Raw genomic sequence first — 22778 nt, 5'->3', positions numbered from 1 at the left:
GTGGGCAACAATCAAGTTGAATCACCAGCCTTGCTCGATTCGGGTGCTCAAGCAAATTTGATCTCTTACAAATTATACCAACAACTCCAAGTCATAGATCAACTTCATCCTACTCCCCAAGTGCTAGAAAGTAGCACATCACATCCATTGAAAACATTAGGGTGGATTATATTTCATATACAGTTACATCAATATATTTACCCACACAAATTCTATGTGGTGACAGATGAAAGCACACAAGAACCAATGATGCTAGGGCAACCTTGGCAAAAAGCATACAATGTCCAAATAGACTGGAAAGCACAGGCGGTCAAAATCCAGCACGAACACGAACAGCAGGTGATAGCTTTTTCTCAAAAGGACCATCAGGATCAAATGCAAGCCATGCAATCACTGGCAACAAAAACAAAATAACACATACCACCAAAGATCAACATGAAACCTGAGACAAACAACCAGGTAAAGGCCAAACATGCTCATCACAGACAGCCGAAATCACCGGCTACACTACAAAAATCTAGCCTACCAAAACAAGGTAAACAAGTATGGCTGCGGAAGGATAGAAAAGCCATGGCGGAAAAAACACAATGTGACAACCGGATTCCAACAAAGCAGATGGTGCAACCCAAAACCTCGGTAACCAAGCAGATATGTATTCCAAAGAAAATGCTTAGCCAAAACCCTAATATCACTCACATTTGGATACCAAAGCAAAAGACAAAGAAAATACCTACGATACAAGCAACAATGGAAAGCAGACATCTGCAGGTCAACCGGGCAAACAGATATAAGTGGGTGCCGATGACAGACAAACCAGTGGCAAAGTTGGTAGCACCAAACTACCAATGGAAAGCCAAGGCCATACGGCCCATAGCTATCACATCCCAGCCAATTCCATCCTCAGAAACAGCTACGACTCCATCAACAGTGTCGGCAAAGCAGTTGCCTCTGGCCAAAAAGACCATTAAACAAAGATCAGTAGAATTACAGCTGTTACTTGCAAAGAAAACAGGAAACCTCGATGGCGAATGCCAATAAGCATCTTGCTTATTCCCTTCTCTTGCACAGCATTAATTTTTCCATGCATTGACCGAGTATGCATAAAATAGGGCCACATTAATCGGCCAGGCATTAGCACGACTTTTTCAACCTATGCACGGCACATACTACGGGGCGAGACCTTGTCGTCCGGGAGGACTCCGACTAGGAGGGGGGGAGGCATTCTCAATGCGGAACCAATAACAGAAACAACAAAAAAGGGCATGATTTTCGACTTTTTAAAGGGTTGACGTTTGATTGAGAAATTTTCTGGAGTAACCCAAGTATATATGCCCTTATACAGCATGAAGCTATAGGTATATGGGGCCAAACGCCAAATCAAGCCCTTAGGTGTGTGTATGTAAGTAGAAATAGCCATTTTTCATGCAAAATACTGGTAAAACAGAGAAATCCGGCCATAAAAATTGCATGTGAGTGTATATAATGTGTTGCGGCGATGTTTGTGATCTATTTTGAATTTTGGGGATTTTCTGGGTTTGATTTGCTATTTTCCATTTAATTTTGCTAATTTTCGGCAGAAAAACTTCAAAAATACAAAAAGCAGGTGAAAAACAGTTGTAATGAAAAACAAAAAATATGGGGATGACCAGTGACTAAAAGACAACCTATGGTACGGTGGGGGTGCAATTATGAGACTAGAGCGGAAAGCGTGTTTTGGCTAGGTTTTGACCGAAATGACAAATTTCTGGTAAACAGAGCAAATGGAGTCCAAATCAAAAACATTTTGAGCCTAAACCGCATCTTGCAGAAAGATAGGAGCACATGTCAAATTTCATGAAAAATGGTTCGGGGACCTCCATTATAAGAATTTTTCACCCCATTTTTAGCTCATTCTCACTATTGACCTTGTGGAGAGAGCTTCTGCCACCTAGAGCGGATCGATCTTCCAGCAGCTTCTACAACGTGCATGGCTACCCGACCAGCTCCAGACATGAGAGGTAGGCTCACCACCTTGAGCTTTTCACGCATGTTTGTCATTCTGTCGCGAGAACTAGTGTAGAAGTCACACACAAAGCGGGCGGTAGAGACCTGCAAGTAGAAACGGCGGCCAAACGGCTAACCCAAAAGCAACAAGACTTCATCGGCAGCTTAGCCTAGTCTAGGAGACCAGTCCTGGATAGCCAAAGGCAATGGGAAACCATCGGGAAAAACCCTAATTCCCAGAAACCCGCAAGAGGCCACCAAATGGGAAATCGGCGAAACGGCGACCAAATGCTACCAAAATTTATGGGTAGGAGCATATCGACATGCTCGACAAGTCCATATGACCCGTATGACCAAAAAGTGACCCGAAGCGCCACTAAACCTCAGAAACGGCATCAGACAGACAAAGCATCAAAATGCACTTGCGGCCAAACTGCAAGTCCGTTTGCCACCAAACTTCACAAGCGGCTTTCCTAGACCATCAACAACCAAGTCCTATGGTGGTGGACCACCACAAATCATCAAAGGTATGTAAACGCAGCCACGGGTGCTTCTAGAGCGACAAATTACCAAATGAAGCTTCGGTGAAGCCGAAGTCGACAAAAACCATACGGCAAGGATCCCCAAGGGATTGGGAAGCTATGGAGACCAACATCGAGGAATTTCATCGCCAAAAAGCACTCCAAAAGTCTGAAAATGGCTCGGAGGCTCTGAAGTCCACACAGGGGGTTATACTCTATCCATTTGACTTTTTTGTTGAAATTAGGCTCAAAAGGGACTTAGGGGGGCAAGGGCAAGCACTGGGAACACTAACAAAGGAAAAATCACCAGGAGACATCCTACGCGTAGGATGTCTCAAGGGCATTTTTTGACACAAAACCCAACAATTCTTGTCATGCACATGTTCTGAATGACATTTACAAGCCATACACCAAGTTTCATCACATTTGGATGAGATTGGACCTCATATGCATGGAAAAACGAAAAGTTAGGGCATAAAGGCACTAATGGGCCTTTGACCTACCAAATCTTGTCCAAATCTCATGAAACTTGCACAACACATTCACATACACATCAGCTAACTTTCTGTGTGGTCTGGGAGTTAAAATGAGGAAATAGACATCCTACGTGTAGGATGTCTTATGGACCTTCTGGGCATGAAGGAGAAGTTTTGTCATTTCAGAATTGATAACCTCATCAACAAGAGCCCATATGTCAAGCTTCAAGCCCTTCTAATCAATTTTGACCCCCAACACCTTCAAGATACACTTTTTTGAGCCCAAAAACACCTCACAGAATCCTACAGGCATCAATTATTATCCAAATGCAAATCCAAGAACATGGCTATGTTCCATACGTCAAGGACAACCCACAGATCAAGTTTCATGCAATTCTGATGAAAAAGACATCCTACGCGTAGGATGTCTTAATCTTAGATTTAGACTTCTGTGCAAGAAATGACATCATAGGAGCTAATACCATGATGCATTGAGCCCATATACTAAGTTTTAACCCATTTGGACATCAATTGCTTCCCATGATGGACAATCTACCAAAATTGTGACCTAAAGCCTAAATCAGCCCAAAAATCCACTTTTTGACATCCAAATTCAAATCCAAGCTTATAACCATGTTCCATGAGCCTTACACTACCTACATGTCAAGTATGAACCATTTTTGAAGAAAAAGACATCCTACGCGTAGGATGTCTAGATGGATTTTTTTGGTCAAATTTGCACTGTGAGCACATGCACAGCTTCACAAGTTCCTTTTAGGCTATAATTTCAATTTTCAAGTCATTTGGATAAGTAAAACTCAATTTAGCAGATGATATGGAAAAAATGCTAACTTCGGATTGCTGAGTGCAACAGGGTCTATGGCAGCCTCGAAGTCAGCGGCAAAGAAGAAGAGAATGACAATCAAAGACTATCTGGACGAGGTGGAACCATTTGTCATTCCAGAGGGAACATTAAAGCCCACAAGCACCTGAATACAGGAAGATCTACTAGAGTCAAACGACCTAAAGATCTACCAAGGTGTGTTCAAGGACAATGACGGAAATGTAATAGAGCTGCCAATGCTGCCAAGGGAGCTCAATGAATTTGTCCGAAGCAAAATGGCCGGCTACTTGGAGAAAATTGACCTCCATAACTGTTTCGAAGCAATCCCAGCAGGGGTGGACGTCAAAAGGGTATGGGAGTTTGTGACCAGCATTAAAGAAGATGGAGTGGCCAAGGTGACTGATTTGCACGGCAGACCCAACACAGAGATCATTATCACAGAAAGGGTTGTCGCCCATGCACTAGATCTCTCCAATCAGGGAGACAGCGTGACAAAGAGAAGGGATGAAGTAAAGGTGTACAAAGAGAAAAAGGCTAATTACATTTTTGAAGACATCGCCAACCCAAAGGTGGCGATCATGAGCCAATTGTACAACCAATACTTCCACATGTGCACGAAGAGGCCGCAGAAGTACAGGATGCCGCCAGGTGCAATTGCCACAACATTTACTTGGGCAATGACGAAGGGCACCCCAAAGATAATCAATTATGCGGCATACCATCGCCAACCCAAAGGTGGCGATCATGAGCCAATTGTACAACCAATACTTCCACATGTGCACGAAGAGGCCGCAGAAGTACAGGATGCCGCCAGGTGCAATTGCCACAACATTTACTTGGGCAATGACGAAGGGCACCCCAAAGATAATCAATTATGCGGCATACATACATGACAGCCTGGTGAAGATGGGAAACAAAAAGCCAACCTACATAGTGCCAGGAGAGATGATAACCAAGGTAGTTTATGCAGCATTGCATGCCAAGGGAAGGTGGCCTGACCCCCCATCTCAGAATGACTGGCTCAGGGTGAAGTAAGACAAAGAAGACGAGCCACAAAGAGCACCAAGGATGGCTACAAGGTTGAAGAGACGACTAGAGCCAGTGGAAGAGGAGCAACCTGAGCAGAAGAAAGGCAAAAAAGAATCTGCTCAAGTGCCGGTCAAAGAGACTCGATCACAAAAAGCAACTAGACTCGAGAGGCTGATGGAGAGTTTCCGATCAGAAAGAGCCCTCAAGGGTGATTTAAACGAATTATGGAAGCCATCCCTCGAGTCTATGTTCGGATCCTCAAGAAGAGTGCAGAGGGACCGCTTTGAAGACTACATCAAGAATTTCGAGATTCTTGATGCCGCAGCGGAAAACATTCCCCACATCCCTTTCACCGAGGAATAAGTGGAGCAGATATGGCAGACGTTGCTAGATGAACAAGAAAACCAGGAAAGGGAAAGAAAGACGAAAGCAGATAGAGATATAAAGGGCAAACCTACAGCTTTGCCAGATAGCCCTAAACCTAGCCCACAGCCATCACCATCACCATCACCACCTCCTAGCAGCCCTCCACCAGAAGATAAGGAGGCTAGAGACAATCAAGAAGAACATCGGGCTGAAGAGCAAGAGCAAAAGCCAGAACCTGAGCCCAAGGAAGAGGCCAAGCCTGCATCTCAGCAAAAAGAACTTGAAGAAGCATATTATGCATTTCTGGACCTGCTAGCTGCAGGCTATACAAGGGAAGAAGCCGCCACAGTCGCATTCGACTTGGCGAGGACAAGGCATGAAGAACAGATGCCAGACATCCGGCTAATTGAGCTAAAGGAGATTGCTACCGACACGGTAAACCTGCACCCGCCCTCGAATGATTGGGATGTGGTGATGACAATGCTAGCCGGAATAAGGGCACAATCTGTGGCATCATACGAAGAATTTATAACTCTAAAGGCCACTGAAGTAAAGACCAAGATGGAAAGAGATCTACTGCAGGCAAAAAGCCAAGGACACAAAGAAAGAGAATCTGACCTCCAGGCCAGCCTGGCCACTGCTCTACAAAACTGCCAAGCAAAGGAAGAAGCAAATGAGGTAGCGGCAAAGAGATTGCAAGCAGCTGAAGAAGAGTGCCTGCAACTCAGCAAGTCATTGCGAGATGCAGAAAAAGAAAGAGATAATCTGACACTCCAGCTAGCAGAAGAAACTAAAGAAGTAGAGGCCTTGAGGAATGCTAAGGAGAAGGCGGAAATAGAACAAGAAGCAAGCCTGGATGAAGTCCTTGAGCTCAAGGACCAATTAAAAGTCAAAGATCAAACCATCCAGAGGCTGAGAGCATCACCTGCGAGAGTTAGAGCTACAAGCTCAACTCAAGTTATTTCGGAGAGTCAAATGTATGAAGAGCAGATGCAAGAACTCCAAAGGGAGTTGACTCTTGAGAAGAAGTAGAGGGTGATCATGGCTAAAGGTTCTATCGCAATGCAAACCAAATTGGAGGACAGCCAAAAGGCCCTACAAGAAGAGTTGGAGAGCATAAAGATAAAGCTCGAGGAGGCTGAAAAAGTAAATGCTGAACTCAATGACCTCCTCGTGACTATGGGCGAACAAGCCGAAGTGGAAAAGCAGACACTCCTCAAGCAAATTGAGGAGTTGAAAGGCCGGCAACAGGCAGAAGCAGAGAGCTCAGGGCCAGCTGCCAATGAGGGCATCGACCTCGACAATGTGGCAGATCCTGTGGACACACCCATGCCAAAGGAAAGCATAGCAGGCTCCTCTCAAGAGCCCCAGGATCTAACACAGGAAGAGGAGAAAAAATTACGAAAAGCAATAGAGGCAGAGCTCAGAGAAAGCACCAAAGAGGCCTTGGAATGGGAACAGAGGGTTTTCAAATCAATGACAATTCAGAAAATCGACGCCAGCGATCTCGGGCGTGAATGGCTACAACCCTCTCTCCCATATCCATTGCTTAAATATGAAGCGGCAACAATAAACCAGCTGATCAGAGAAGAGCCAACGGTCCCTCTCTACAACGCAGACACCTCGAGGCCAGAAGGAGTAAGTCTGATAGTGGATTCTCAGCCCAAGTGGAGGAAGGCTTGGCTTACCAAGTACCCGCAGTACCTAATACACTTGGTAGAGGCACCTAAACACATCAGAGACAACCTCATCTTCTGCCCTCTACCAAGGGTTAGGACGTGGAAAGCACACGAACTCTTACAGAAAGGCCAACCCACTTGGCTGAACTACCCAAAGCTGCTAAGCGTGAAGGCAGGTGAGAGAATAAGTGTACAATACATGGTGAAAACCCTAACGGGCGCCATAAAGTTGTTCACTGGCTCACCTGACCTTACATGCATCATGATGAGAAAGATCTGCAGAACCATCCTAGCAGTGTTTGAAACCTTCAAGCCAGGACAAGTGACTGATAGCATATTTTTCTTCCAGGACACATACAGATGTGCTTATGATATGTCAGGTCAGCCTTCCAAGGAGGTGATACATGCATTATACCAAAGAATCATGTTCCTCCCATCTTATCACCTCCAGGCGTTTGAAGAAGCTTTCTACACAGGATTCTTTACCATGCATACAGACATCTTTGGACCAACAATGCTAAATCTACATGCACGGTACGAATCACTGCTAAAGATGCGGGAGACCATAAGGTGAAGCAAAAGATCAAGGCCATGTCGGGGACGACATGAACAAGGAGGGGGGGGGGGGGGTGTTAGAAGCTGGACACACCCCACGGCATCTAACTACTCAGCGGATTATTATTTTTTTGTAATTAGTCATTCATTGAGGAAAACCCGGTTTTTCACCTTGTAAATATTGGGACTTACAGAAGTTTCCAGATTGTATCCCAATTTTTAAAGTTAGATGGAGTAGATGGATGATTTTGAAACTTTAGGGTTTGAGAAGTTGTAAGGTATATATATCACTTTTTGACCTTAATGAAAAACCTTTTGTCATTTTAAACAAGTTTAAGTTTGTGAATGAGCGTACTGTGTACGTGAGAGAGAGTGTGAGCTTTGTCTTGACGCTATGTGTGCTACGGTGGTCGGAATCGAGTGCGCAGAAGTGCAGCGTGTCGCCCCCGACTAGAGCTACAAGCCGATACCAACATTGCGCGCGTACGGTCCGGCTTTGGGAGCTCCTTCTACGAGTTTCATCGGTTGTTTGGGTGAGCGTACATTGTCCGATTTTGCATTGCAGCATATCCACGCGTTCACATTGAGTAGAACTACACATTAGGCACTTCATATTTTGGAAACGAAGACCTGCAGATTTCAGGCAGACATCCTACGTATTTCTGCACCGAGTGTTTTGGGTCGTGATTTTGGTTCACAGACCTTATGGAGAGTGGCCTATAGGTATTAGTAGGGTCTCCTTCAAGTTCTATGGTGTTTCGGAAGTGTTTGATAGGTATTCGGCTCTAGCAAGCGTTGTAGGAAGCATCCTCTTTTGTTCTCTTGAAGACTATGACTTAGACAAGTGGTAGGAGCCTCTGTAGGAATTAGTTAGGAGTCGGTTGAGTGTAGGTTGACACCTTATGCTTGCTTCCATGCGCCTATGGGTCGAGCTTCGTCCTTAGCTGACATTACTTGTTAGGTGAGTTCTCGCTGTGCTGACATCCGTCGCGGCTTACCCGTCCAACAGTGTCCTTCTTCGCTCTTGAACCTTCTAGTGAAAACTGTGGTGTTGTTTTCTTCAAGTTGTTCTCTTGACAAGTATGTTGCCTTGGTCGTCTTTACTAGACTTGGGTCTAGTTGGTAGGGTGGCAACTCTTGCAACTTCTCTTTCTGAGACACCCTTTTCTTGGCCTTCTTGGGAGCTTGCATAGCTCCTGTTATGTGAATGTAGTGCCAAAGTTAGAAAATTTTACAAATTCCGCTCTGAAATGCCTTGAGTCTGAATTGCTGACAAATGATGTCCATTTTGCTTCAAATCAATTTTGAAGCATGCATAGATGCATAAAAACATGTAAAGATCAAAATCTTAAAGTTCAGGGAAAAATTTGCAAAAAAAGTAAATAATCATGATTATTTACAGCTGGGGATTTTTTCCAACTTTTTGCGTTTTTGATATGATAGGCTTGAACTCTATGCCATTTAGGTGCTCTAAGTGAAGTGTGGGCTCAATTGACTACATTGGGTGGAAATGGTGCCAGATTTAGGTTTTCAGACTCTGAAACAGTAGATATACTAAGATTTTGAGTTTTTGAGATCCAAATTTGCTCAAATTGGGTCAGTGAACTTGGGACATCACGTGCTGTGGTCCCATAAGGTCAAAGTTGCAATTTTCTCTCATTTTGCCAAGAAAGTAAATAATCACGATTATTTACTTTTTTATCAAAGTATTCATTTTTTGTTGCAACTTGGTTCTAGGTATGATGTAGACTCTATGTATGAGATATGGGGTGATTTGGATCAAAAAATGTGACTAATAACTCAAAATTTGGATTGGAAAGACTTCGGTGTGTTTTTTGACAATTTCCAAGTTTTTTCTTGATCATTTTGTCTCATACTTGAAATGTGGCATGTAATAGATGTGTACAAGTGATAGTGAGGTGAAGGTATCATTTTCAAGCCAAAAAAGCACAAAAGTAAATAATCGTGATTATCCTCCCGACCCCTGTCAAATGGTCATCTGGTGATATAGAAGTGTTCTATTATATATGGGCATGCTCCAGTTCAAGTCTCATCCAATTTGGTTGAGCTGACAGGCCGCTATGGTCAATTTTAGGTCGTAGGACTTCGTGCACTACTGGATTTCTAGGGTTTTTCCCTTGAGCCTAGACTTGCTACCGACCATATAGAATTGATCATTGATAAGCTTCAACTTACCCCTCATATCTCGTGTGAGACGGCGTTGTAAACGGGCGACTATGGACTCTAGAAATCGCGCGCAAAGAAGGTCGAGAGCTCTCTTCTCCAAGGGCGACTAGTGGAAATGAGGTGATTTTGGGCTACCTTGGATATCTATACTCGGACTTCCCAAACCATTTTTCCCCAAATATCCATGTTAGTCCTACTAGGCCATGAAATCTATATTAGACTCAAAAATTTCTTCAATCGAAATCCGGTAGCTCATTCTACAAGAATTTGCGAAAGTAGGCCTTGGCGACCTAATTTAAGTTTCCCACTTCCATCTGTAGAATTAATTGAAATTTTTTGTGCGTGTCCCCTTTGTCCTTCTAATCATCAATGTATCTTTGGTTTCTCCATCTGAACTCATTTGCTATTTATTATTAATTTTTGACATGTTTATTGAAAAAATCAAAGAAAATAATAAAACGCGCTAGAAAAGCAAATTAAAATTCAATAATTAGAAAAATCCATTGAAAAACATAGCTTTATTGTTTTTTGGTGGATTTCTCCATTTTTAAGTCCCAATATCAAGAAAAATGAAAAAAAAAAATAAAAAACGACCATTTTTAATAATTTTTTGATAGTATATACACTCATCGAGGAGATGTTATTAGTTAAATTTCCCATGTTGATGATTTTGTAAGATTAATATTATGTAATTTTGCAAAAAATCACGCGGTAACATCAAACTTTTTCCTCCCTTTTCAAGCATTGCCCTTAATTACTTAGTTCTCTTCCACTCCTTGGCGTACTCCGGGATGACTATGTATATGGGTTGAACAATCGTGTCTATGCATAGCCTTGGTTGGCTCTACCATGCTTAAAGATCAATGCAATTCAAACCATTATGTTGTGTGAGAGTTGGGTCTTGAGTAATTATCTCAAGGGTTTCTGATGTCGAGGTTTTCTTTTGTTGTCTCCTAAACAACAAATCTTGTAGCTTGTGTGCTCTTTGCTTTATTGTATCGTCAAGATGCTTTGGCACGCTGATTTCTTGAGCTGCTGGTATCAAGAATGATGGTTGTTGATCTTTTACCCGCCATTGGTATCTTGGTTTGTAACCTCCTTTCCATTCCTCTTTGCTTGGTGCAATTGGAACAATGAGTTGTCTGCCTTTAGCGATTGAGCTGATTGGTATCCCAATTGGTACTGCATTGTATGTCCTCATCCATGAGATTCCAAGAATCATTGTTTTATTCATGTGTTCATCTGGTAAGCATACAAATTGATGAGGGCATGAACATCCATGTACTATCACATTTAAGTTGACTACTCCCAATGTCAGTTTTGGGTTCTTGTTGCATCTTTTAATAGTCAATATTCCTGATGTTAAAGATTGACTTGTAGCTTTCTTGTACATGGAATAACTGATTGCATTTACTCAAGCTCCTGTATCGACCAATGCATTTGTGCTATGATTGTTCAGCTGTACTTTGATGTGAAGGTCCATTCCATCTAACCATTCATCATCTGTTGACACTGCATCTTTCTGTAATTCTCATAGTCGTTCATCTAGTTTCAGAGTGTTGATGAGAATAGGTATTTGTTGATTTTTGAGAGCAGCTTTCCTTTTGAGTACTCAAAGCCGAGCTTCCTCTTGGGCTTCATCAATAACCTGCTATCGTTTTATCTTTCTTTTCTTTGTTTCATGCATCTTTTCTAGCAATTCATTGGTTAATGGGCAAATTGTACTTCTTTGAACGGCATCCACTAATCCAATTAGCCATTGGTTCACCATTTAGGGTGGATAACTTAACTGCTCCACTTGGAGATACATTTTCAATGATAAACAGTCCGTTTTCCTTTTTCTTAAACTTGGGAATGTGTTGTTTAAGGGAATAGACTAAAACTAAGTCTCCTTTTTTGAAGATTTTTGTAACTAGATGGAAATCAAAAACCTATTTTTGTTTACGCTTTTGTGCATAGATGTGAGCCACATCAGTTAGCCTTTGCTCATTAATCTTTCCTAAATCTTCAAGTCTCTCTGACAGTTCATGTCCAGTCCACTCAAGATTCTTTGCTACCATGAGTGTCGGCAATAGAAATTCTATTGGCAGTATGGCATCAAGACCATAAACAAGGTCAAAGGGTGTATCATTTAAAGCTGTCTTGAATGAAACTGGATAAGCTCATAGAGGAGCATGGAGATTCATTTCCCAATTTGTCCGTCTTGAACTAACCACTTTATTCAATGCTAAGGTAAGAATTTTATTCGTATGCTCAGCTTGTCCATTTGCTTGTGGTTGATAGGGAGCAGCTTTGTTGTGGATGACCATAAATGCATTGAGTATATACTCAATTACCTCATTGAGGAAATGAGTTCCCTTATCACTAACAATTTTTTTTGGTAGTCCATATCTTGTGAACCCATTCTCATACAAGCATGCAGTTATGGTTCTGGCATCATTCTTTTGAGTTGCTTTAACCTCGGCCCACTTGGTCAAATAGTCTATAACTACAATGATATAATGAGCTTGGGTTCTATAAGCAGGTGACTGTATTGGCCCAACAAAGTCTATACCCCATTTTGCAAAATCTCTAGCCTCCATCATTCGTCTTAAGGGCATGCTATCTACACGGGTTAGCATTTTTTCTCGTTGACATGCATCACACCTTTGAACATATTCTTTGACATCTACAAAAAGTGTTGGCCACCATATGCCTGCCACATTAAGATTGCTCTTGCGGTGGTCTCACTCGAAAAGTGACCTCTAGCTAATCCAGCATGTGCTTGTTCTATAATGGAAATATATTCGTTTTCATTTGCACAAAGACGCAAATGTTAATCTTTTCCTCTCCGATACAATTGGTTTCCAATAAGAGGTCTCTTGCTTCAGTTTCAATTGCTCTTTGGCGGTGTTTAATCATATCCTCAGGAAATGTTCCGCTACTCCAAGTCTCAAGATCCATTGCATTGTTTGGTCTTTCGCAAAGTGAAGTCCTACTAGGGTAATATGTGCTTGACTTAGGTATTGGGTTTTCTCCTCAGGATTAATGCACAAAAGCAATATTCCATCCCAATTTCTTTTGTATAGCCTTCCAGCTAGTAGTTGATACATAGCCAATTGCTCAATTAATCTGATTGTAATAGGAAGTGGTATTTGCGAATCCACTTGAGCTATGGTCATCAAGGATACCATGTTTTCCAACCATTGAGGTATCATTTCCATGGAGAACAGATATGCATCTAATAGATCATTGTCTATCCCTTAGGTGATTCTCCTGATATAATCATCGACAAATGATCTGCTCTTTGATAAGTAGTGCTTTTTTTCATAACTACAGTAAAATCAAATTCCAAAAGAATGATGAACCATCTCACTATTGTTCCTGTCTTGCATGGCTTATTGACCAAGTACAATAAGGCTTGGTGGTCCACAAAGAACACAAATTTGTTAGCTAATAGGTAATGTCTATACTTTTTACGGCATAGATCATTCCTAATCCTTCCCTTTTTTTGGTTGTGTAGTTTTTCTTTGCCATACTCAATTGTCTGCTAGCATATGAAATAGAAAATGGATTTTCCCATCTCCTGGTTGAGCTAGTATACATCCAATGGAAAAATTGGAAGCATCTACATATATGTGGAATATCTTATTTCAATTTGGTGCTTTCAATATTGGAGCTGAAGTGAGAGCTTGCTTAAGCTTCATGAAGGATTCTTCACACTCATCAGTCCATGCAAAGAGTGTAATCAAGCTATACATGGACTTTGCAATTATAGCATGTAAATGAATCGTCTGTAATATCCACAATGTCCAATGAAAGCTTGAACCCGTTTGATTGTTCTCGGTCTAGGAAAATCAGCAATAACATGAGTTTTATCCATATCAGTAGCTATGCCACTTTTAGACCCTATGTCCAATAATTTTTCCTTGTCTACCCATAAATGTGCGCTTTTCGGGATTTAAGCAAATCCTATAAAGTCTACATTTTTCCAATACCTTTTTGAGGTGTTCAAAATGATCAGCCCGGATTGATGAATGTACACATAGATCATCCATATATACTTCCAAGAAATTTCAAAGGTATTATTTAAAAGCATGGCTCGTCAATCTTTGAAAGGCGGCAGGAGCATTAGTTAACACAAAAGGCATAACCCGATACGCAAAAATACCCCATTCTGTTGCAAAGGCAGTTTTATGATGGATCTTTGGGGTCAACCAAAAGTTGATTGTATCCCAAAAAGCCATCTAAAAGGCTATAAGCTTCTTTTCCTGCAACTCGTTCTAAAACGTGCTCATGATTGGAAGAGGAAATTTGTCTCTAATGGTAGCTGCATTCACTTTCTTGAGATTGATACACACTCTTAATTTTTCATTTTTCTTGGGTACTACCACAATTGGAGACACCCAATCTGTGTGTTCAATTTCATAAATGAATTTGGCCTCCTTTAGCTTTTCAATCTCTTCTTTGATCTTTCTGGAAAATGTTTCATTGTATGTGTATGGCCTTTGTCTACTTCGTATTGCATCATCTCTCATAGGTATGGTATGTTGACAGACTTCTGGATCAACACCCTTGAGATCCTTGTAAGACCAAGAAAAGATATCTCGAAATTCTTTTAGTAAGCTTAACAAAAGCTCTTCCTCTTCTTTTGTCAGGTCATTTGCAATGTAGGAAGGTCTAGGCTCTTCTCGTGGTTCAGCCATATCTATCTTTTTTGCATTTTCAGGTCCTTCATAGGCATCACCCTATTTTCTTAGTTCCCTGATAGGTTTTTGACTATGATTTTTCGGTTTTGGAGAATATATTTCTTGTAATGGGATGGAACACTCATTACTTCTGTACCTTCCTCCTCACTGGTTTCCATTTGAGTTGTATATATCTCCTTTAGAGCTTTTTTCAACTCTTGATATTTCTTTCTTCGTTCAACCCGTGTCATGGTTGAATCCTTGTCCTGGTATTTAGGTTTTGCTTGAGTTTCCTTTCCCATTTTTCTCGATGTTTTTAGTATTTTCCGCTTTTCATTTAAAGGATATCTACCAATGATTTTGTCTTTGACACAATCATGCAAATCTATCTGCATCAGAAACCGTATTTTACTGGAGACTAATGGCATAGGTCTAACTTTCAAGTTTCTCGTGTCTCTTTTTCTTTTACACCATTTTTATCTTCTTGGTTTCTGGTTTGGAAAGTCAAAAAAATTTCCTCCCCTCCTTTCATGACTAGTTTAGCTCTCACTTGTTCTTTTCCTGACCCCGAATCATCTAAGGTAACTGAATGTTCTTAATAACTCATCTGTTGCATCATAGTAAAGGTCTAAAAAGACTTGTTGATCCTTCATCAAGTCTTTAAATTCTTGAACTTCTTCTTCAATGTGAAGGGTTGAGATCATTTGTATGGGAATTATTTCATAGTCGTCCTCATTGTAGAATTGAGTAGGCATAGACGTATTTACACATACATCCATTGTTACTAAAATTTGAGTCCACTCAAATGGCTCAAACAAATGTTCTGGAAAGGGTTTAGGTACATAGGCCTCGTCTGTGCAATCCCTTTCTAAGATACATTCTTCCCGTTTTAAGCTCCCGTTTTTTGAGGCTTCGCACATCGAAATAGGTGTGTCTTTGTTCAACCATGATGGAAGCTTGGTTTCAACCGAAGAGACTGAGAAAATTTGTAAATGGGCGTTTTCATGACATCTCTATAAGTGTGATATTTTAGATTAACCCTTGTTATTGATCCCACTTGCTTCAATTACAGATAATTGTTTTCCCAATCATGGATGAGTTGTACTTGCCGCATCAAAGGTCTTCCCAAGATGATTTCATAATTGAGTTTCTTTCGAAAGTCCACTATTGCAAAGGTATGTTGATAATCAATCCCACAGGAACTAACTATCACCTTTTCAAGCAGTCCTAAGGGTTTTTTGATATGTCCATCAGCCAATTGCAATTTCATTCGAGTTTGTCTAATGGTTGGTTGCTCCCATGATTCCCATACTGCTTTTGTGGCTATGGCTATGCCTACCCCACTATCCAGTATTGACATAGTTTATATATCATTATATCTTATTGGAAGGGTTGTATTTCCTTCTTTTCCTTCGTAGTATTCTCCGACTTTGTTCATTGGAACAAATTGAATCTCTTTTTTATCCAATTCGTGTTTCAATTTTTCCAAATTTTTTGCGATAAGCCCTGTTATCCCCACCTTCTCTAGAGTTTTATGTAGATCATTCCATAAATATGGTCTGAATTTTAACAGTTTTCCTAAAGTAAGAGTGCATTGAATGGGTGTAGACATGATTGAATGGATGTTGTCTACCTTTGGGTTTGTGGTTTTTTTATATGAGTGGTTTTACACACTATGGATTCATTTACACACTCCCAAGTAAGAGGGTAGTGTTTCAAAGTCATTGGTTTAAGCATTCCTAAAGCTTCAGAGCCGCAATCCCCATACAAGGATTGTACATCCATGCCCATATCAGGAGGTAGATTGTCTAACCAAACTTTCTCTATAGGAGCTGACGTTAAAGTTAGGCTCCCATCATTAATCTCTTTAACTTTTTTCCATAAGTTTCCCGGCCAGTCTTCTTCTACGAACGGAATTCCATCTAAGGCATCCTCATTGTCGGGCACTATGAGTGCTGGTTCTTTTGATTCAAGGTGGGGTTCTACCACCACTTTGGATTTCTCTTTACTGGTTTCTACCACAAGCTCCTTAGGTTTTGCCATACTCTCGAGATTGGGTTTTTGTTTTTCCAGCATCTCTTGAGTAATTCTTACCAAATTTTGATAAGCTTCAAGCTTAGCTGCTTCCATATTTGGAGAAGGATAGCTTTTCCATTTGTTTTTCATGTTTTGGTCTACTTTAAGTCCCACTTGGTAAGCTTCCAAGGCTACATTAATTGGCTCAAAAATTTTGTTTACCAAAATCAATCCTCTGAATTTTATGATGGTTTCCTTGATTTCACTTCCAGTTTCTTTCACTTTTTCCTGGACTAGTTTCATTGCTTTCTCCTCGATCTCAGCCCTTTGTTTTTGTTTTCTCATCTCATACCTTTTGCTTCTGTTTCTTTTGGTCTTTTGAGAGGAAATTTTAGTATTCTCCGAGTCCTCATAGGTACTTTCCAAACAATCTTTCCCTATTAATACAACTTAATAAAATTAACAAGTTCAATTGATGTGATTTCCAATTGGGAATGACCCAATGTTTAGGAAGTTTTCCCCTTCCTATTTACTCATGATGCAAGGAGCAAAAAAGAAATTTACTACCTGTTCTTGAGCAACAACGTCACTTTGTGGAATAAGTGGTGCATAGGCTCATTCGTCAGGGCCTTAACAAACATCAAGATGTTCAAGTTGAGTTGTTGTAGTTGCGGCTACTATAGGGTAATGTTTTGATAAGCTTGATTAACAAGTCCAGGGTTCCATTTATTGGCCCTGCCCCTTTAATTTCTAAAGTCTTTTCTCCCTTGATTCGTGGTCATTTCTTTAGCCAAAGGTGTTGCCCTTAATACTAGTCTGGTAACCTCATAGGACATAAAAGTGTCCTTTCTCTATTTTGGAAAAATTTTCCAAAACCATAGTAGATCCAGTCATTTTGAAAAATCCTTTCATGAGCTTATAGTTCAAAGGCTACTACCCATGGCAAAAATGAGAAACTTGTAAAATTTCTCATCTCTTGGTCATAACAAGCCTCCAAAGTTGATGGACCATTGCATTTTGCCCAAAACATTCAATTCTTATGGTTGATTGCATATAAATAAGAGTGGGGATTTTTGTAGGACATGAGATAAAATACCCCGTTAACTTTAATGGGTTGGTGATTAAAACATAGGTTGCTTTTGCCTCATTATTTTTTTTTGGGGCACAAAAAGTGGGTACAAAAAAGTTGTATTTTTTCCATTCTACAGACCTATCATCAAAGTTTCTTTAGTCACACTCAATACTGATATTATATACATGTTTTCTTAGTTACCTTTGGGCCTTTGGATTTAAAAGGAGCCATGGAGCATGTCAAAAGAAATCTCTTACTAAGTGGAACCTTGGGGACAATGATGAAGTGCTAAATAAAGCAAACATGACAAAACTGGGTTTAGCATTATGACCTCTAGAATCCCATAGAAACTAAATATCTAGCCAAATTTGTAGTTTATGATTATATATGGTCACTACCTAAAAAATACACACGATTGTCTTAAGAAACTATCAATATTGAGAAATCTATACTTGCTACACTAAAATGTCTCATATTCTTCAGCAATCAAGAAACTCAACCATCATCATATACTATGCTATATAAAGCATTGAGTCCCCCAAAACTCAAGGAAGATTGACTTTATGTTATACATGCCACTTACACAATCAAAATTGCATTTGGATATCAAAAAAGCCACTAAAAAAATCATAAAAGTGCTAATTTTGGCCAAAAAACAGAATTATACAATTCTTGTAAGTTGGTCATAACTTTCAATTTTAACACTTAGTCCTCCCAGGAAGCATCAAAACATGTTGAGAACTACAAAGGCTTATCCTCTAGCAATCTAAACCTCACGAACATGAAGTTTAGAGTGGTAAGTTGCAAAAATCCGAGAAAAAAGAAACCACAGGACTCGTTTTTTTCACATAGTTTAGGTTCAAAAATGTTGTGTAAGAGTAAGGTTAATGAAAAGATTGATATTCAAAAAAGAATTTCAAGTTTTTTTCAGCTCATAAGGCAACTTTGTGGATATATAGCACCTAGAAATTCATCTTCATACTCTTCAAATAATCCAAGCAAAATGGTCACTTAACAGGACATAAAAGTATCCAAGGACATAAAAGTGTCATGTTACCATTCTAATGTTAAGAGAGCATCCTGAAGTGATGTGGGTCTCATTGCTTCAAGACGAGTATACAAGAGACGATTCAATCCTGACAGAACCAGGCTATCTGCTGTTCAAATGGACACTTTTGGGGCATATCTTCGTGAGGTTGCAAATTTGGAGTGATACTCCCCCCCCCGATAAGGATAACTGTCTTAAAGCAAAGAACTCATTCATTCTGGTGTCTCGATGAGCGGGTGGAAGATATCGTGCTTTAATTTCTCCTTTAATATCCCGCCAAGACTGGGGAGATTATGAAACTCCCAAGTCCTTGCAATGTTGTTTCCACCATATTTTTGCATTGCTTGTAAGACGAAACATTGCAAGCATTGTTTGGTTTACAGGTTAGGTCCCTGCAGATTCAAAATAGTATTCCATTGCCTCAATCCACGCTTCAACATCACGCTCAATACGGGCTCCCTCACCTTTGAATGTGGGTGGGTGGGCTTGTTTGAGGAGAATTTTTTTCTCCTATACGGCCGTGTATAAAGCATTTAACGGTATCTACACAGTAATATGCTTGTTGATGGTTTCATTTAAGACTTAACGCAACACCGAGTGCTTTAAACTTCCACAACTCAAGAAAAAATTTAAAAAGCAATTATCTTTATTAAAATCAAAATTCTATAACTTTATTTATATCAAGATATATACAAAGTTGAGATCTCATCAAGAAGCTAGATGAGCATCTTTTTATTCTATTACAATGTATACAAAGGTTCGCTCTGCTAAAAACTATAAGATTCTTAGAGCTGGATTCCCAGGAATATACTGGTACAATTGATAGGTATTTGTACATAAGTTTTTACAATCAACTCTTTCATCTGAGTAGTAGCTTTTATACACATCTTTGCGGGGTTCATAGAATACAAGACTCTTATTTTGGGAAAAGATGTCAGGAACAGAAATGAGTTTGAACCTATAAGTAGGGATCACTTTCACCACTTGATTAAAAACCCATTCATTTAAGGTCATGACAATGCCATCTTCAAAGATAACAATGTAGTCATCTCTAACAATACCAAGATAGTAGTAAAGGTGAATAACTCCCAGCTCTTCCCCCCACCAAAGCTTCTTTAGATCAGAAGAGAGGCATTTGAGTTTCTTCACATTGATGTAAAAGATGGCACCGTCGCATCCCCATGCAAGTTCCCATCCCCTTTCTATTATTGTTGATGGAGGAGAGAAAGTCTTCATCAAAATCTTCATCATGTTGCATCAAAAAGAAAAATTTGAAGAGTGAATCTCAAACTACATTATCTCAAAGTTCTTGAACTTGTGATACTCAGTGTTTGTATCTTCCTAAAACATCGATGCTGGTAAGTTCTCAAACTTAAATCTCTGATTCATTTTCCTAAATTTTCAAACAATAACAATTTTTCCAATTTCCTAACCTAGGCTTCGATACCACATGTGAGGTCCCTCCCCTATACCATATTCATTTGGAAATAAGAGGGTACCTGACAGGTTGCTAGGCCCTAATCGATAGAGAAAGCATAGTCAAGATAGACAAGATTTCTAATGGATAGACTCTCATCACCAAGTAACTTGAGTCTGAGCCTTTGAAAAGGTTTCCTAGCCCTGTCTCACAGGGAAAGCATGAACTAGCACAATAATCTAACGTTCCTATTTCTCACCTTCCAAAAGAGAGAAACCCCAAGTGCCTTTTTTCCCATAATTTTCAAAGGCATGTACAATTTGGGACTTCTCGACTCTTGCTACAATGAGTCTCTAGTATCGCTTCTTCTATCAATGAGGAGCGGAGAGTTTCTTGACTAATCAAGACTACCATCCTTGACTGGCAACCTGAGCCAGTCCCCACTTTCACCCCACACTCACACTTTCTTGCTTGTTTTCTAATTACTACAACATGATTGTTCATATACAAAGTTCCTTTTTTATGGTTTCCATCACAAGTTCATTAAGATAGCCCTTCAACCATTATCAAAACGGCACCAAGACAATCTTTCCTAGAAGAAAAACAACATACAACTCTTCTTCATGGAAATATCCAAACCCCAAGAGTTAATAGAGTAGCAATTGAAAAGGATTTCAATTGAATAATAATATAGTAGTAATTGGAAAGGATTCCAATTGAATAACAATATAGCATAAATTGGAAAGAATTCCAACTGAGAGAAGAGATTGATAATAACTTGATTGAATAATAGATTGACATTAACCACATGTGCTTTGGAGTAATTTATCTCTCAAAGCTTCGATGTGATAGTCACCAAGTTGTTTGCCACAGTAGCAGAGCTCCCTTCTCCCAAGTGTGTTTAAGTGTGTGTAAAATTGAGTGTGAATGCCCTTTATAGTGTTTTCGGGGTTTCTTGAAGCTCAAGGCATGCCCATACCTCCCTTGCTCACCCCCTCTGTCCAAATGAAGAAGTAGAGGTGTCACAAGCCTCCCACTTATCACTAGAGATGTCCCAATTTACCCAATTGAGTGATACACCTCATGTACTTACCCATGCTTAGAGTCAACATACCATAAGAGATGGGTCCATGGATATGGTCATTTATGGGCATATATACACATACATACACATTCACATGCACATGCATACATATACATATCTTAGACTTTAGGAATTAATTTATTAACACTAGAATGAAAATTAATTGTTTAGAATGAGCTTAGCTTATCAGACTTTAATTCTGAAAGTTGCTATAAAAAGACAAGCTAAGATGTCATATGCACACACAGCTATATTTAGTAGTTTTTAGAGTAGGCATCTATTTTTATGGAAATTCAAGACGTGGTAGATTTAGACGAGACGGTCACATCTAGGTGGGTGTAAGCACCTCAAAACTTACTATATTTGGACAAAAGTGACAAAAAGAAAAAATTTCATTTTTGAAAATCTTACATCAATATATTCATCATTAGCTCATCAAAGGTGGAAAAACTACCAAAAATAGAAACTTTCTATTTATGACCCAAATGGCATGATATTTTTTATTTACATGGGAATTCCCTCTCTAAGGGTGCTACAGGGTCCAATACAAGTGCAGTTGTCATAGAGTCTTCAGTTAAAGGAGATTGTGATGCTCATGTAGATGCAGAGTGGGCTTTTAGTGCAAAGTGTATTTATGATCCTGTTGTCGATTATGCATGCATGTCAGTTGTGCTGTAGATTCACATGTGTGGTATTTTGACAGTGGTGCTACAAATCACATTACCTCACATCATGATTTGTATACCTCTCTTGAGTTTGTCCCTCATGGGAATATTGTTACTTGTGCCAACAATGCCTCTTATCTGATTCAGGGAGTTGCAAGATTGTGCTTACTGCTACAAATGGTAGTTCTTTCACACTTCTTGATACATTGGGATCAAGAATAATTTTTTGTCCGTATATGCACTTGCTAGACTTGGACTTGCTGCCAAATTTATGGATGACAGATGTACAATACATGATCTCAACTTCGATGATGAAATTCTTGCATCTGGCATTTTACGTCGTGGGTTGTATAAGCTCACTTTGTATGAGAAGTGTGGGTAGAATTTTGCAAATGCAGTTGTGGATTCTAAGGCTATTTCAAATGCAAAACTTTGGCATGCACGTTTTGGCATCTGAATTTTTCCTGTTTGCTGTGTTTGCAGAACTCTGATATGGTTGCTTCTTTGCAGCCTCTTGAAGCACCTATCAAACATGTTTGTGAAGGCTGTATTTTGGGTAAGGTGTAGCGTTCAAAGTTTTTGTTACCATATACATGTGGTAGTGATGTTTGTGAACACACTAGGACCGTCGGGGCATTTTTTCCCTCTTTAGGAGGTTTTTCCCCCTGAGTATTGTATATACACCCATCACTCTAGGGCTATCTATATTTTCATTGCACACTAGTAACACACTCTCTATTGTGTGCCTTGAGCCTCCTTTGTCTTCTCCAAGATATGTGCGTTTCTCTGCAACCCTAATTCCAACAATTAGTATCAGAGCAAGTTACGTCCTCCCGAGCTTAGTCGCCAGCTGCTCCAGCACATGCCTGCTCACTTTCTCCGATTATAGTGAGGTCTCATTTCGGCCTCTGTTTCCACTACAGGCAAGTCTGCACAGGCAATTTCGTCATTTTGTGCAGCATCTTTGTCAGTGACATTTCTGCATAACAGGTGCCTTATAGTCTTATACAGTTTATGTTATATAGCACGTGTTGTTCCCGCTCCATTTCTCCTATTTTCGGGCAGTTTTCACATCAAGTGCAGCATTTACCATGGCTGACAACAAGACAAATGTGTTCAAGATGTTTGCTGATGAGGACAGGTTGGATGGGGACAATTACCCTATGTGG

This window comes from Adiantum capillus-veneris, chromosome 26, assembly GCF_014529385.1.
Source record: "Adiantum capillus-veneris isolate H3 chromosome 26, ASM1452938v2, whole genome shotgun sequence".
In the NCBI taxonomy this organism is placed as follows: Eukaryota; Viridiplantae; Streptophyta; class Polypodiopsida; order Polypodiales; family Pteridaceae; genus Adiantum; species Adiantum capillus-veneris.
This window is presented reverse-complemented; position numbering follows the sequence as displayed.